Here is a 13,799-nt window from a genome sequence, read left to right as displayed (position 1 = left end):
AAAAAATTTTAAATTTTTATCCGGTGTTTTGTATGTACTTTTTAAATAATTATCTAAATACTCTTACAAAATTTTAGATCAAATACATTATATATAAATAATTTGCTAAATCTTTATCAAAATAATATTTTTTGTTATTTTTGTTGTGTTTTATAATTTTTTAAAGATATTTTTGTCATTATCAACATGATAGTTATTTTTGTCGATGTTTCAAAAAATCATATGTGAATTTAATATTTTACCCAAAATATAAAATATTAGGAGNTTTTTTTTAAATATAACTTAAAAAAATATTGTAATACAAATAAAATTCTTGTAGTGTGAGTTACAAGTGATGATGCATAACTTTATTTAAAAGCAAACTATTAAGGGTGTGTTTGACAAACGTCGTTGGAGAGAAAAGAAGCAGGTTTGAGCTTTTGAAAGTTTTATTTTTATGTTTGGCAACTTTTATCCTTCTAAACACAGAAATGATTTTTCTTTTAAACGCACGTTCAGGAGAAGCTAAAATTTGTAACTTCTGCGTTTCACGTTTATGGTGGCTGATTATCTTAAAAAATTAGGTGGAAAATTTATTTATTTTTTACAAATCATTTCTTTCATTTTCTTCTATAAAAAGGATACCAGTAACTATTACCTTCACAGTAGTTCCTTGTAGTTCTTCCTACTTCTTCATGATTCTTAGTTCCAATTTTTTTTCATCAAAATGGTTCAAATTTGTTTCAATCACTAGCAAATTAATATTTTAATTTTTTTATTATTTTTAGTACTCATTTTCATATTTTAATTTTTATATTTTTGTATTGTATTTTGTATTTATAGGATAAATATTTTTATATTATTTGTGTAGTGTTCTAATTTCTCATGTTATGTTTTTATATGAGTTTTTTTATCATTTACTATACTATTTTTTATATGTATATTTTTTATGAATTTTTTTATTTTTGTTTGGCTTTGTTCATGTGATTTTTTATTTATTTTATTGTATTTCTTTTATTCATATGACAAATGTTATGATATTTTATTATTTTTTTCATATGAATTCTTTTTTTTTATCCTTTACTGCATTGTATTTATGTTGTGTATAAAATTTTTTTATTTTTTTATTTGATTTTATTCGTATGAATTTTATTTACTTTTTATGGTATTTTTTTGTTTATATGATATATGTTGTTGATTTTATGAAATTTTTATTATTTCTTATTTGTATAATTTTTTTCTTATTCTTTGATGTACTCTATTTTTGTTTTGTATTTATTTTTTTTATTTTTTATTCTGACTTTGTAAAATTTGTAATTGTAATTATTATATACTACATTTATTATCAAAATTTTGTATAATATAAATTATGATCCTATAAAAAAAGGATAAATAAATAAAAAATTAATTATAAATAACAATAAAACCATAAATAATAAAAATTTAAATTTTATAATACAAATTATTATCCTATAAAAAAAAGACAAAATAAATAAAAAAACTAATTATAAGTAACAATAGAGTTATAGATAATGAAAAATAGTTGATACAACAAAGGAAATGGATTATAGTCTAAAATAATACTAAATTAAAGAGTACTAAAAAAATTATAGAATGTTTTCTTTTTGTTTGATATTATAAAATTGGTTTAATTACTCTGCAGGTCCCTATAGTTTCAGCAAATTTTCAATTAGGTCCCTATACTTTTTTTCTTTTCAATTGGGTTCCTATACATTTTTTTTTTCAATTTAGTCCTTATTAACGTTAAACGTTAAAAAATGTTAGTAAATTGTGAAATTACTTGTATACCCCTAGGGACCTAATTGAAAAGAAAAAAGTATAGGAACCTAATTGAAAATTTAGAAAAATTATAAATATTCAATGAAAGATATTCATATAATCCCTATTTAATGATTCTACGATATAAAAAATATTCCTATAATCCCTTTTATTTTATCACTATCATTCTTTTTCTTATTTATATACAAATTGTACCAAAAATACCTTCTCTTTATTTTTTTGACTTTCAAAATACCTTATCCTAAGAATATATACAAAAAAAAAGTAATGAATAAAATGAAACAGAAATATTAGTAATAAGTATAATATAAAATTAAATTTCCATCACTCAAGTATTTATTATGACCAACATAATGAAAGAACTTGCATATGCCATATGGTAACAAGAACCATTGATAGAATAATAACTAAAATTGTTTACAAAAACTGAGTTCCTCAAATAAGAGAATCAATTTGACTGACAAAAACTCAAAAACAAGTATATTGAAGAAATGAATTTTCCTTATGGTAACAAGAACCATCAGAAAGAAATCCCTAAAGGTTGCTTGCTCTAGCATAAACAGATATTCCATCTCCATTGGATATGATCTTTGCCATTGCAACTGATGTCAAGTGACAAACAGGCCGTCGAGCACCAAAAGTGAGTAGGGAATACAATGCATCCTCACAACGTCTTTGCCACAACAAAATATTTTTCTAGAAGATATGATAAATTGTAACATCACAAAATACACTAAGATTTTTAATGGAAACACAAATCAACAACAACAAATAATATCAAATGAATAGCACCAAACCTTAATAAAAAGCCAATTCTCAAAAGGTATGTTTTTCATTCCAATTTTAAGAGTGGCTGGTCCATTGAATGGACAGAACTGTCAACTCTTGGGACAGGCTTCACCTCATTAAGTGGATGTTCAAAACTGCTCAAACCTCTTGATGTTGTAAAGAAGAATCCTAAACAAGCAGCAATACTAGTTTTTGTCGCATGATGTATAATTTGGAATAATACAGTCACCGATTTTTTACATAAACTAATACCATCAACTATTAGACTAAAACCATCAACTATTCCAGAAAAGGCATTTGCTACATCAGTTCTGGCTTTATTATCATATTCAACAACTCTTTCCTTTGCTTTATGAAACTCCAAAACTAAACTCAATGCAAGAATCAAGAATTTTACATATTTGGTATCCTGTCCTTGATTCAAAATATCAGCACCACTACTTTGAAGAAACTGCAAAATATGTCAACGGATCCACTATTAAACTCATACCAGAGAATTGATGCAGGGATACCAGTCAGTGCAGCAATGAGTTTAAAATAACTATTATGGACTTAACAAAACTAATATATAACTCAAACAGTATTAAGAGTTCTTTTTTATTTGTCTTATTTATTTATTTACTTTTTATGAAAGAAGAATACATTAAATGAAGAGAAGAATAATACAAGCAGTAACACACATTGCTCATTGCTACAAAGGTTTTGCCTCTTTCCTACTCCACAAAACCAGCAAACATGGTTAAGAAAAACTAATTAAAACTTGCATAGCAGACTCAATAAAGGGATCAATGAGTAATCCACTAATCCTAGCTCAAAATGGGGGCGCAAAGCATCACATAACATGATATGAAATCAGATATTAAGGCATGAAGTAATAAAAAAGATTTGTCATGAGAAGCTTCACGTCTTCAATGGTTAGTGTTACTTCAAGATTTGTCATAAAATATCTGAAAATAAAAAATAACTATATAAAATCGCTTAGTCTTTTATGATGCTCACTCCATTGAAGAAATAGCGACTCCAATCTTTTTTCTTCTGTCTTAGCAGCCACACGTTGTTGCAGAGCCAATCCAGGAAGCAAGACGGAGTTGAACAGCAGTGATTCGAGGCGAGGCGCGGTGAGACAATGCGAGATGAGGCGATGCAATGGGCAAAGCAGACAAGCGGAGCAGAGCATTCGTGGACCGTGGACAACACAGACGGACGACGACCACCCAGCGACGGATAAAGACGACGCCACGGAAGATGGCAACAGAGTGCGATGGAGGAGAAACTCAATTCGGATCTTAGGAAACTAACTTAGGGCTGGTTAGGGTTTTTTAATTTGGGGACAAAATGTAAAGGGTACTATTAGTATTTTAAAAAAATAGAAGAGATCTTAATTAATTATTTTAATCTAATTATAAGAATATTCGATTTTTTAATTGAATATTCTGTTATTTTAAACAGATTTGTGACGGTAGGGACTAAATTAAAAAAAAATTAACGTATATAGACCCAATTGAAAAGAAAAAAAGTATAAGGACCTAATTGAAAATTCGGTGAAACTATAAGGACCTGCAGAATAATTAAACCTATAAAATTTATAGTTATATAAAATTTATAATACTATCTTTCATATTTTTATTTTTTATTGTATTTATTTTATTTATATGATAAATATTTTTTATATTATTTTTGTTAGCGTTTTGATTTTGCATGTATATAAAAAAATTATTTAAATTGATGTCTCTCTTGGTAATTTTTTATCTAAGAGTGATTTTGAGTAGTATAATCCAAACAACATTTATTTTACATTTTTACTATAATCAATTTTGATATAAAGATTACCAAACATAAATCACGTTAACACAAACTTACTTTTCATCAAAATCAATTTTACAAAATCAATTTTATGTAAACTCTCGTTTACAAACTGTAATCCAAACACACACTAAGTGTTGAATATGGCGCATGAATTAGCTAGGTCTAAGTAAAAATTAGTTAGGCAACTCAACTTGAACCTAATGTATATAAGAAAAATTCAGTTAGTGTTAGTAGTGCACTTGAGCATTTTGTTTCTCCATAAGCATCTCACCTTATTCTACCTCAAGCTGCTTCTTTCTTATTTCTCTTACTTTTTTTGTATCTCTCTTTGTTTGTGGTTTATCTTGTGCTTAATTTAGGGAATTTTATCAACTTTTCTCACATTTATTCAATGAAATAGCATGGTTTTGTAATTCTCCCTAAATTTGTGTTTAAGTGTAAAAATATGCTTTTTAGGCCCTTAAATTGGTAATTTTAATTCACTTTTAATTCCACTAGATGCCTTGATGTGTTTGTTAGTAAATTCAGGTTGAAAATGGTTAGGAATAGATCAAAGGAGTGAAGAGAAAAGCATGCAAAGTGGAGAATTCATGGAAAAATAAGGATTTGGAGTGCATTCATCGACGCTCACGCGTGACAGACGCGCATGCGTGGAGATGAGGTCGCCAGGCGACGCTTACGCGTAACATGACACGTACGCGTGAGAAGTAAAATGCCAAGCGATGCGTACGCGTGACCCATGCGTACGCGTCGCAGCTTGCACGTGACCTCGTTAAAGTGAAAATGCTGGGGGCGATTTCTGAGCTTCCCAGGCCCAAATCCAACTGATTCCAAAGACTATTTCATGCAGAATTCAAGATGGGTCAAAGGGGGGAGCACTTAGATTAGTTATGATGAGCCTTTAGTTAGTTTTCTAGATAGAGAAGCTCCCTCTTCTCTCTAGAATTAGGTTAGGATTAAGTTAAATTCCCTTAGATCTAGGGTTAATTTCTTGTCTTCATCTTGTTTTCTTTACAATTCCTTGTTGTAGTGTCTTGATTTCCTATGTCTTCTTGTTAATTTCTTATTTTAGTTACTTTTATGTTTATGAACACTCTTGTCAATTTCATTTCCTTTAATGCAATTTGAGGTATTTCATGTTAATTTTGCTTCCTTTAGTTGTTGTTGTTGATTTTTTGTATTGGGTAATAGTAGATTTTATTAATTCTTGCAATTTATAATGCTTTCCTTTTATGCCTTCCAAGTGTTTGACAAAATACTTGGTTGGATGTTAGAGTAGCTTTTTGAGCATTCTTGGCTTGGAATGAGAGAAATTAGGCAATCTTGAGTCATTAATACCCAATTTAGATCGGTGATCTAGGGTTGTTAGTTAATATTGTTTTCATTGACTCTAATCTCTTGCTAATTCAATTAGTAGGTTGATTAGGACTTTTGGATTGAGATTAACTAGTCTTATTTGACTTTCTCTCACGTGAAGATAATTTTGTACCTTCTTCCATTGTTAGAGATGACTAAATAAGATAAGCTCTTGATAAATATTGTATGATCATTAATGACTAGGATAGAAAGATGAACTCTCAACCTTTGCCATGAATGTCTCTCTTTAGTAATTGTTTCTTTAATTGTTTGATTTACATTTCTTGAATTTTTACCACCCCACCCCTTTTGATACCATAACCAATAATACGCATTCCTCACTACAACTCCTTGAGAAGATGACCCAAGATTTAAATACTTCGGTTACTTTTATATTGGGATTGGACTTGTGACAACTAAAAATTAAACTTTGATTGAGCATTACTTATCGGTTGGGAACTATACTATCAACGAAATTATTTGTGTGAAATTCCTAACCAACACCAATCCTCTTCTTGATTTTGTAACTTGTTCATACACTTCTTCTATATTAGTGAATCAGTGCACCAGAGTCACACCATTGATTCTAGTCTATCATCTTCAATTTGTCTTCTTCTTAATCTCCTTGCATCAACTGTGGTTTAAAAACTTTCACATGGTGTGGTGAGCAATTTGCAATAGAGCCTCAAAACACACAATTTCCAATAACATGGATGCCCAACAATTATCTCAATTGCTTCGACAATTATCAACTCTTTAAGTGCAACTTAACAAGAACAATTTCAATCCTGCAATAGAACCCGAGCAACATCTATTTTCTTCATCATGGTAAGAATCTAGGAACTCTTCTCGTCAATATTACTCTCACATCTCAGAATTATACTCACTGGTCAAGATTAATGTGGCTTGCAATAAAATCCAAAAATAAGCTTCAATTCATTGATGGTTCAATTCCAAGGCCAGATAAGTCAGATTTTCTTTTTCCTCTTTAGGATCGTTGTAACACCTATATCCTTTCATGGATCAACCTCTCTCGTAGTCAAGAGATTCTTCACAGTGTCATTTGGCAAACTAATGCATCAGATTTATGACAAGATTTGAAAAGAAGATACCATCAAGGGAATGTATATCATATTGCACAATGACACGAGTGGAATTCTATGCATCACAGTAAGGTGATATATCTGTAACTGCATATTTTACAAAGCTTCAAGCATTACGGGAGGATATTGATAATTTTTGGCTAATTCCTGCTTGCATTAACTGTGACACATCTTGTCAATGTGGCTTAGACAAAGTTAAAATGTATAGAAATGAAGATCGAGTAGTAAGATTACTGTGAGGTCTCAATGAGAAATTTAGCACTGTTAGATCATAGATAATGCTGTAGCAACCTCTACCTGATGTTGACACTGTATTTGCATTGCTTACTTAGCAAGAAAGATAAATCCACTCTGAATTTCTCGAATCTAATGCCCTTATGAACACCGATGTCACTCAAAAAAGGGGCAGCATGGCTCAAAGAGGCAGAAGAGGGTTCAGAGGTGGAAGGAACACAATTGGAAGAAATTAGAGAAGAGGATATCAAGGCAAAAGTTGCTCGTACTATGATAAGATTGGGCATTTAGTAGATTCTTGCTACAAGAAACGTGGAATTTCTCCCCATATGAAGAAATCAGGTTCAATACATCACATCTCAACAAAAGAGAATGATGAATTCAGTGGAGGTGATAGTTGTAAACCCCGTAAAAATTAGCGAATAATTAACCAATAAATTAAATTTTAATAAAGGAAATTAGAAATGTAAATTTTATAGTAAAATAAGATAGAGCTAATTAAAACAAGAATTTTAGCACCAATTTCAAAGAATTTGGCCCAAGATTGAGCCGAACGGGTCGAACCGGTTGAACCGGGCCCAAATGGGCCCAAGGCCCAACCCATCAGCCCAAATACACATTAGAAGAGTCAATCTTATTCTTCCATTCAATCCTCCATAACTCCTTACTCCGAGTTTTGATTGCCGCACCGTTTGCGGCCACGCGTCCAGCGCGTCGAGCTCTACAAAGCCCGGTAATCAATTTTGGTGAGAAACCTTGATTTCCATCTCAGCTTCTCATTCTTATGAATTTTGAAATTTTGGGATTTTGGTTATTAAAATTTAATATCTTGATGTTTAGGCTCAATTTAGCTTGAGAAACTTGTGGGTCTTTGTTCAATCAACACATATATAAGGTGAGGACTCTCAAAACCTTACAAATTCTTAGCTTATGTGAGTTTGGGTATTGAATTTGGTATATAAGTGTGGTAATGTGAATTAGGTGTGTAAGTATGTAAATTGGAGACTTGGTGGAGCTTTGGGTGTCATTACTTTGGTTTCTTGGGGCTGGATCTTGGACATTTCGTAGGTGCCCTTGGGTTATACGAGGAAATTGGCCAAGGTATGGTTTAGGTTTCTCGTATTTAATATATAATGTCTTGTGAAAAACTTAGACTAGATGACCATAGGATAGGAATGAATGCATGTGTATGTTAATTGTTTAGTTCCTTGAGAATATAATTGTGAACTAAGTTGGGAGTTGGTTGTTGTTTGATATTGGGGATGAAGTATAGAATGTTATATGATGCTTTGATGATGATTGTTAAGGTGTTAAAATTAAATATGTGTATATGATGAATGATTGGTGACCTTGCTAGTTAGTTGAAGAAATTTAAGTATGAAATGGTGTAATATTGAGGAATGGTTGGTTAGGGTGATGGTGGTGCTATAAATGGTAAGTTGTAGTGCTATTTGTATAAGTGGAATGTGGTATTGAATTTGATTTTTGGTAGAAATAAAGGTTTAGGAACTTTTGTGAAAAACTAATTTTTTGTCAAACTTCGATGAGCCATAACTTGGCTTCCAGACCTCTAAATTGTTTCAAACTTATTTCATATAAAAATTGGGTCCGTGAAGTTTACGCCGTTTGAAGAACGGATGAAAAATGTTTTAAAACAAAAAAGTTATGCGCGTCGGAAGTTTGGAGGGCAAAACTGAAAATTCTGCAGCATTCAGCATTTTAGCTGTTCTGCATAGCTTGCGCACGCGACCACTACACGCAATACGACCAAACTCTTTGGGTTTGGCATCTTGCATACGCGAGCAAGGATTTTTGAGGGGTTGCATACGCGACCACCTGCACACGACGCAACCAACTCTTTCGGGTTGGGCATCTCGCGTATGCGAGCATGGTAAAACGCATGCCCACGCGTACGCGTGGCCCCTATTTCAGCAAATCTAAGTTTTGTATTTTAAAGCTAAATTTTGAACTTCTAAAACTCTATTTTTATTCCTTTAGCCCTAGATCTTATAGTAAGCCTAGTAATAAGATGAAGCTAGGAAATGGAGGTAACTTGGGGGCGAAGCAAGCTTGGAAAATTGATGAATTATATATGAAAATGTGAATACCTGGAGTGTATATGGTGCCATGACTTTAATGATATGATTATGAAATAATTACAAATGATTATGAATGTTTATTGGCTTATGCACTCAATTATCTGAGATACGAGTTTCCTGGGTAAAGTACCGTGGCTTGCCACCACATGTTCCAGGTTGAGACTCGATACTTTGTTGACCCTACATCATGTTCCGAGGGTTACCTGAAACTGTAGATCGATCTCGGACGAGATCTTCTGTACTGGTCGGAGTTGACGTGTCCGGCTGGCGGATGGCGGCCGGAGCTGGTCGTGTCCGACTTGTTGGACTGATAGCGCTGCTGATCCTCTGTCACCGAAGGGTGGGGGGTACCTGCAAGGGACTCCGATGCTTAAGTTAGCATGGGTATTAAGCAGGTTTTTAGTAGAATCAGAGTATGAGTTATACCTGGGTACTCCAGTGTATTTATAATAGTGTGGGATGACCTTCTTAAATAGATAAGTTAGTTATCTTATCTTATCTTTTGGCGAGGTCAGCTTATCTTCAATGGAACCGCCCTTATCTCTATAGGCTTGGGTCTGCCTTTGGATCTGGGTCGTATTCCTTGAGTTGGGCCCTTTTTTGGGCTTTTTTGTCGATTTGGCCGAGCTCTTTTAGGAAGAGGTCGGATAGTCTGACCTGAAGAGGTCGGCCGCTTTGTCGCCAATCATCCCGGGTCGGATAGCTCGACCCAGGGTATGAACAGTGTCCCTGCTTGAGCTCGGTCTTCTTTTTTGAGGTCGAGTCCTTGACTTCGGTCCTTCTCTTAGTGAAGCCGAACTCAAGCATTTAGTCGATTCCTTTCTTTGTAGAACCTTTTTGAATGTGGAATATTTTCCTCTAAAAGCGCACGCTTTTATATCAGCGCTTTGTTCTTGGGAACATGCAAGGGTTTAATACCTTCATTAATTGGTATTGATTGCCCCGTTTCCCTTGGCTTTATTTTGAATTTTGCAATTTAGAAACGGTTTCTCTTCTTCGTAACCTCCCTTACTTTTCTTTCTTTTTGTTTTTCGCCTAGAGTTCATAGTTTCTCCTTGCGACGCCTGCTTGCGAATGCTTTCTGTGGAAAAGGGGTGATTCTGGATTTCACCTTCCGTTTCCTTCTTTTGGTGAGTTTTTCCGTTCGAGGGGTGGCTCTTTCGCCTGCCGCTTCTACTCTTCAGCTTTCTTTTGAGGTTTTCTCCTATTTTTCCAGGTTTTTTATTTTTCTTCCTTTTTCTTTTCCATGTCACTTTTTCATGTCTGATTTTGAGAAAGTTTTGATTTTGCTTGGAGAAAGTTTGGATCTTTCTGCTTTTGCTGTGCCTGATTACTGTTGTAATGTGTGTTCTGGGAGTTTCTTCGCCTTTTTGCATGAACCTTTTCGCCTTTCCTGTTGTTTGATGCTTTTAGGGCTTTTGCATGTTATCACCGTTTTTGTTTGTCCTTTTGATGATGGTCTTGTTTGATTCTGAAAAAAGGTTGTGCCTTTGACGATTTCTACTTGGCATGTTTGATGTTGGCGATGCTTTTTGCTGATAGACTGTAAAAAGATAGTGGCTTTGATGACTTTTTGTGTTTTGACTTTCCTTTTCGAAATGTTTATTATTTGAAATCTTCTTTTCTTGTTTGAGAGATGTCGGGACGTAAGCTGTAGATTTTTCCTGAAACCTTGCTTTGTTACTGCCTCCAAAGGATGCCCCAGGACTTTGGTTTGAGTCTTGGGGTTTTCCTTTTCTATTTGTTCTTCTGTATCATATTAGTCAAGTTGTTTTACCCCTCGTCCGAGATGTTTTTTAGTAATCCAATCTTCTTTTCTTATTGTAGGATTAGTTGGCCTCATGTCTTCTCGCAATAACATTGTAGAGATATCTTCTAAAGTTCCCGAGGGGATGTCTAATTGGCTGGACTCCCTTGTCTTAATGTGTGTCTCTGTGGTAGACGCTGATTTTTGTGTAGAGCTGAGGAAACGTCATAGGATTTGTGGTAGCGGTGCCCGAGAGAGGGATTATGAGCTTGTAGTGCCCGACTCTGACGAGAAGGTTTGTTTTCCTACTTTGGTCGGGGGGGAGCGTCCTTTCTTCTATGCATATGAATATTTCTTCAGCTAGTTGGGCATTACTTTTCCATTTACTGCTTTCGAGACCGACTTGTTGTGGTCGTGTAACATTGCCCCATCCCAGCTTCATCCGAATTCCTGGGGTTTTATCAAGATCTTTCAGCTGCTTTGCCAAGAGTTAGGCGTAACACCTTCTCAAACTCTTTTCCTTTATCTTTTTGTTTCTGCCAAGCCTGGTGCCTCTTCCAAAAAGAAAGCTTCCTGGGTTTCTTTCAGATCTTCCCAGGGTCATAAAGTTTTTGCCATGTACGATGAGTCTTTTAAGGACTTTAAGAATTATTTCTTTAGAGTCCGTGCTGTTGAGGGGGTCTGCCCCTTTTTTCTTGATGAGAATGACGAGCCTGCTTTCCCTCTAGAGTGGCAGAAGGATGTGAGAGTGTCTCGTTATACATGGGAGATGCTTGACGAGGTTGAGCATGCTTTTGTTATTGTTCTTGAAGATTTATGGGGGGAACCACCCCATCTTGATACAAAAAGGTTTTTGAATGACCCGTCCCTGGTTCGAACTGTTTTGGGTACTGTCTGACTTGTTTCTATACTTGTTTCTTAGTTTTGCTTCCTCTTTTGTGATTGTAACCCATTACTGTGGTTGATTTTATTTTTTCAGAGATGTCAAAAAACAATGATTCCATGAAGGCCTTCAAAAAGGCAAGGAAGGCTGCTGCTGCTCAAAATATCTCGGCCAAGGTGACGGGAGAGGGATCTTCTCAAGTTCAGGTGAAGCCGCCCGTGCCGAGTTCTCCTGGGCCGAGGAAGGTGATTCCCACTCCTCAAGTTCGCCTGGCCGACCCTCCACAGTCTTCCGCTGCTACTTCTGGTGCTCCTCCCTACAAGAAACAAAAAACAATTGAGCCTTTCAACCTTGATGCCCCTGATTTTGACGCGGTCGAGTTCATAGATCAGCAGATCGGTCCCTACGGTGTCCTCCCTATGGATGATATATCACTCCTTCGTCATTTGGATTTCATAACTCGGAGTAGTGTAAAAATGGCACATATGGGAGCTGCCCTGTACCGAACTGCTCACAATCTTCCTCTCCATGCCACCAAAGATTTTATGGAGGAGGCAAAACATGAGTTCGATCGGATGAAGGGCTTGAAGGATGATCTCGAGGTGAAGGTGGCCAAACTGGAGAAGGATCTGAAGAATGAGAAGGTGAGTTCCCTTGCTCTGGCGGCTTCTGTGCGGTTGGCCGAGGACACGGCATTGAGGCATAAAGACAGCTATGTCACATCCTATCGGGAAGGAATGCGTTTGAAGGAGGAGTTGGAGAACGCCCGAGCTGATTACTCCGAGCTCCAGGGTCATCTTGTTGGCAGTGTGAATGCTGCTTACGAGAAGCTGAAGGAGCAGATTCGAATTATTGCTCCCGAGGCCGACCTTACTCTTTTTAGCCTGGACAATGTTGTGATGGATGGTAAGATTGTCCCTGATGACCAGGATGATGACGATGTCGAACCTCCCCCTGTGCCTTCTGCCAAAGTGTCAACTTTTACAATTCCTCTAGTTGAGGTCGGTCATTCTGTTTCTGATCCGGACTGTCAGATCTTGAATCGGGATGATGGTACCGTGGATGCTGTGCCTATTCAGACTCGCCCTCCTTCTCCCCATACTGATGCTGCCGAGAAGGCTCCCGATCTTAGCTGATTTTTCTTGGATGTTTGCGTAGATAGCCTAGCTTGTGGGCTTTTAAACTCTTTATTTTGTAGTTTGAATATTTTGCTAACTGTTGATACTCCTTCTGGTTGCTTGTTTAGCAACTTTTTATTTTGAAAAAACAACAAGTAGCTTTCAAGCTTTTGGGCCTGACCCTGAAGCTTGTTATAATATTGTATTTTATATCATGCTTGTTTGCACTTGTCTTGGCACCTTTCTGGGTTTTGAGAATGTTGGAGCCTTGCTGCTCGGCCTCTTTGGATTGCTTTGTACTTGGTGCACAAATTGTGAATCACACTTTTCACAACTCGTACCACTGACCAGCAAGTGCACTGGGTCGTCCAAGTAATACCTCACGTGAGTAAGGGTCGAATCCCACGGAGATTGTTGGTTTGAAGCAATCTATGGTTATCTTGTAAATCTTAGTCAGGAAGTCAATTATGTTTGTCAGTTGAATCGCAAATAAACAATAGAGCATGGATTAAAGGTTACTTGTTATGCAGTGATGGAGAATATGTTGGAGTTTTGGAGATGCTTTGTCTTCTGAATCTCTGCTTTCCTCTGTCTTCTTGTTCACGCACGCACGTCCTCCTATGACAAGCTGTGTGTTGGTGGATCACCGTTGTCAATGGCTACCATCCATCCTTCCAGTGAAAACTACGCTCACGCGCTCTGTCACAGCACGACTAATCACCGGTTGGTTCTCAATCCGGTTGGAATAGAATCCCTTGATTCCTTTGCATTTGTCACTAACGCCCAGCCTTCAGGAGTTTGAAACTCGTCACAGTCATTCAATCTTTGAATCCTACTCAGAATACCACAGACAAGGTTTAGACTTTCCGGATTCTCATGAATGCC

General features: G+C 35.6%; 1 long non-coding RNA gene across 1 annotated transcript in view; it reads left to right on the top strand.

Moving 5' to 3' along the window:
* LOC107637976 overlaps positions 3,539-13,799 on the top strand; it is an 18,557-nt gene continuing 8,296 nt past the window's right edge. Inside the window, exons 1-2 of the long non-coding RNA XR_001619660.2 lie at positions 3,539-3,621; positions 12,289-12,295. This is a non-coding gene — a long non-coding RNA (uncharacterized LOC107637976). The remainder of the gene's footprint in view (positions 3,622-12,288; positions 12,296-13,799) is intronic.

The sequence above is a fragment of the Arachis ipaensis genome, chromosome B04 (assembly GCF_000816755.2).
Source record: "Arachis ipaensis cultivar K30076 chromosome B04, Araip1.1, whole genome shotgun sequence".
NCBI lineage: Eukaryota > Viridiplantae > Streptophyta > Magnoliopsida > Fabales > Fabaceae > Arachis > Arachis ipaensis.
The sequence above is the reverse complement of the archived record's forward strand: the minus strand, read 5'-3'. Positions and strand labels throughout refer to the sequence as shown.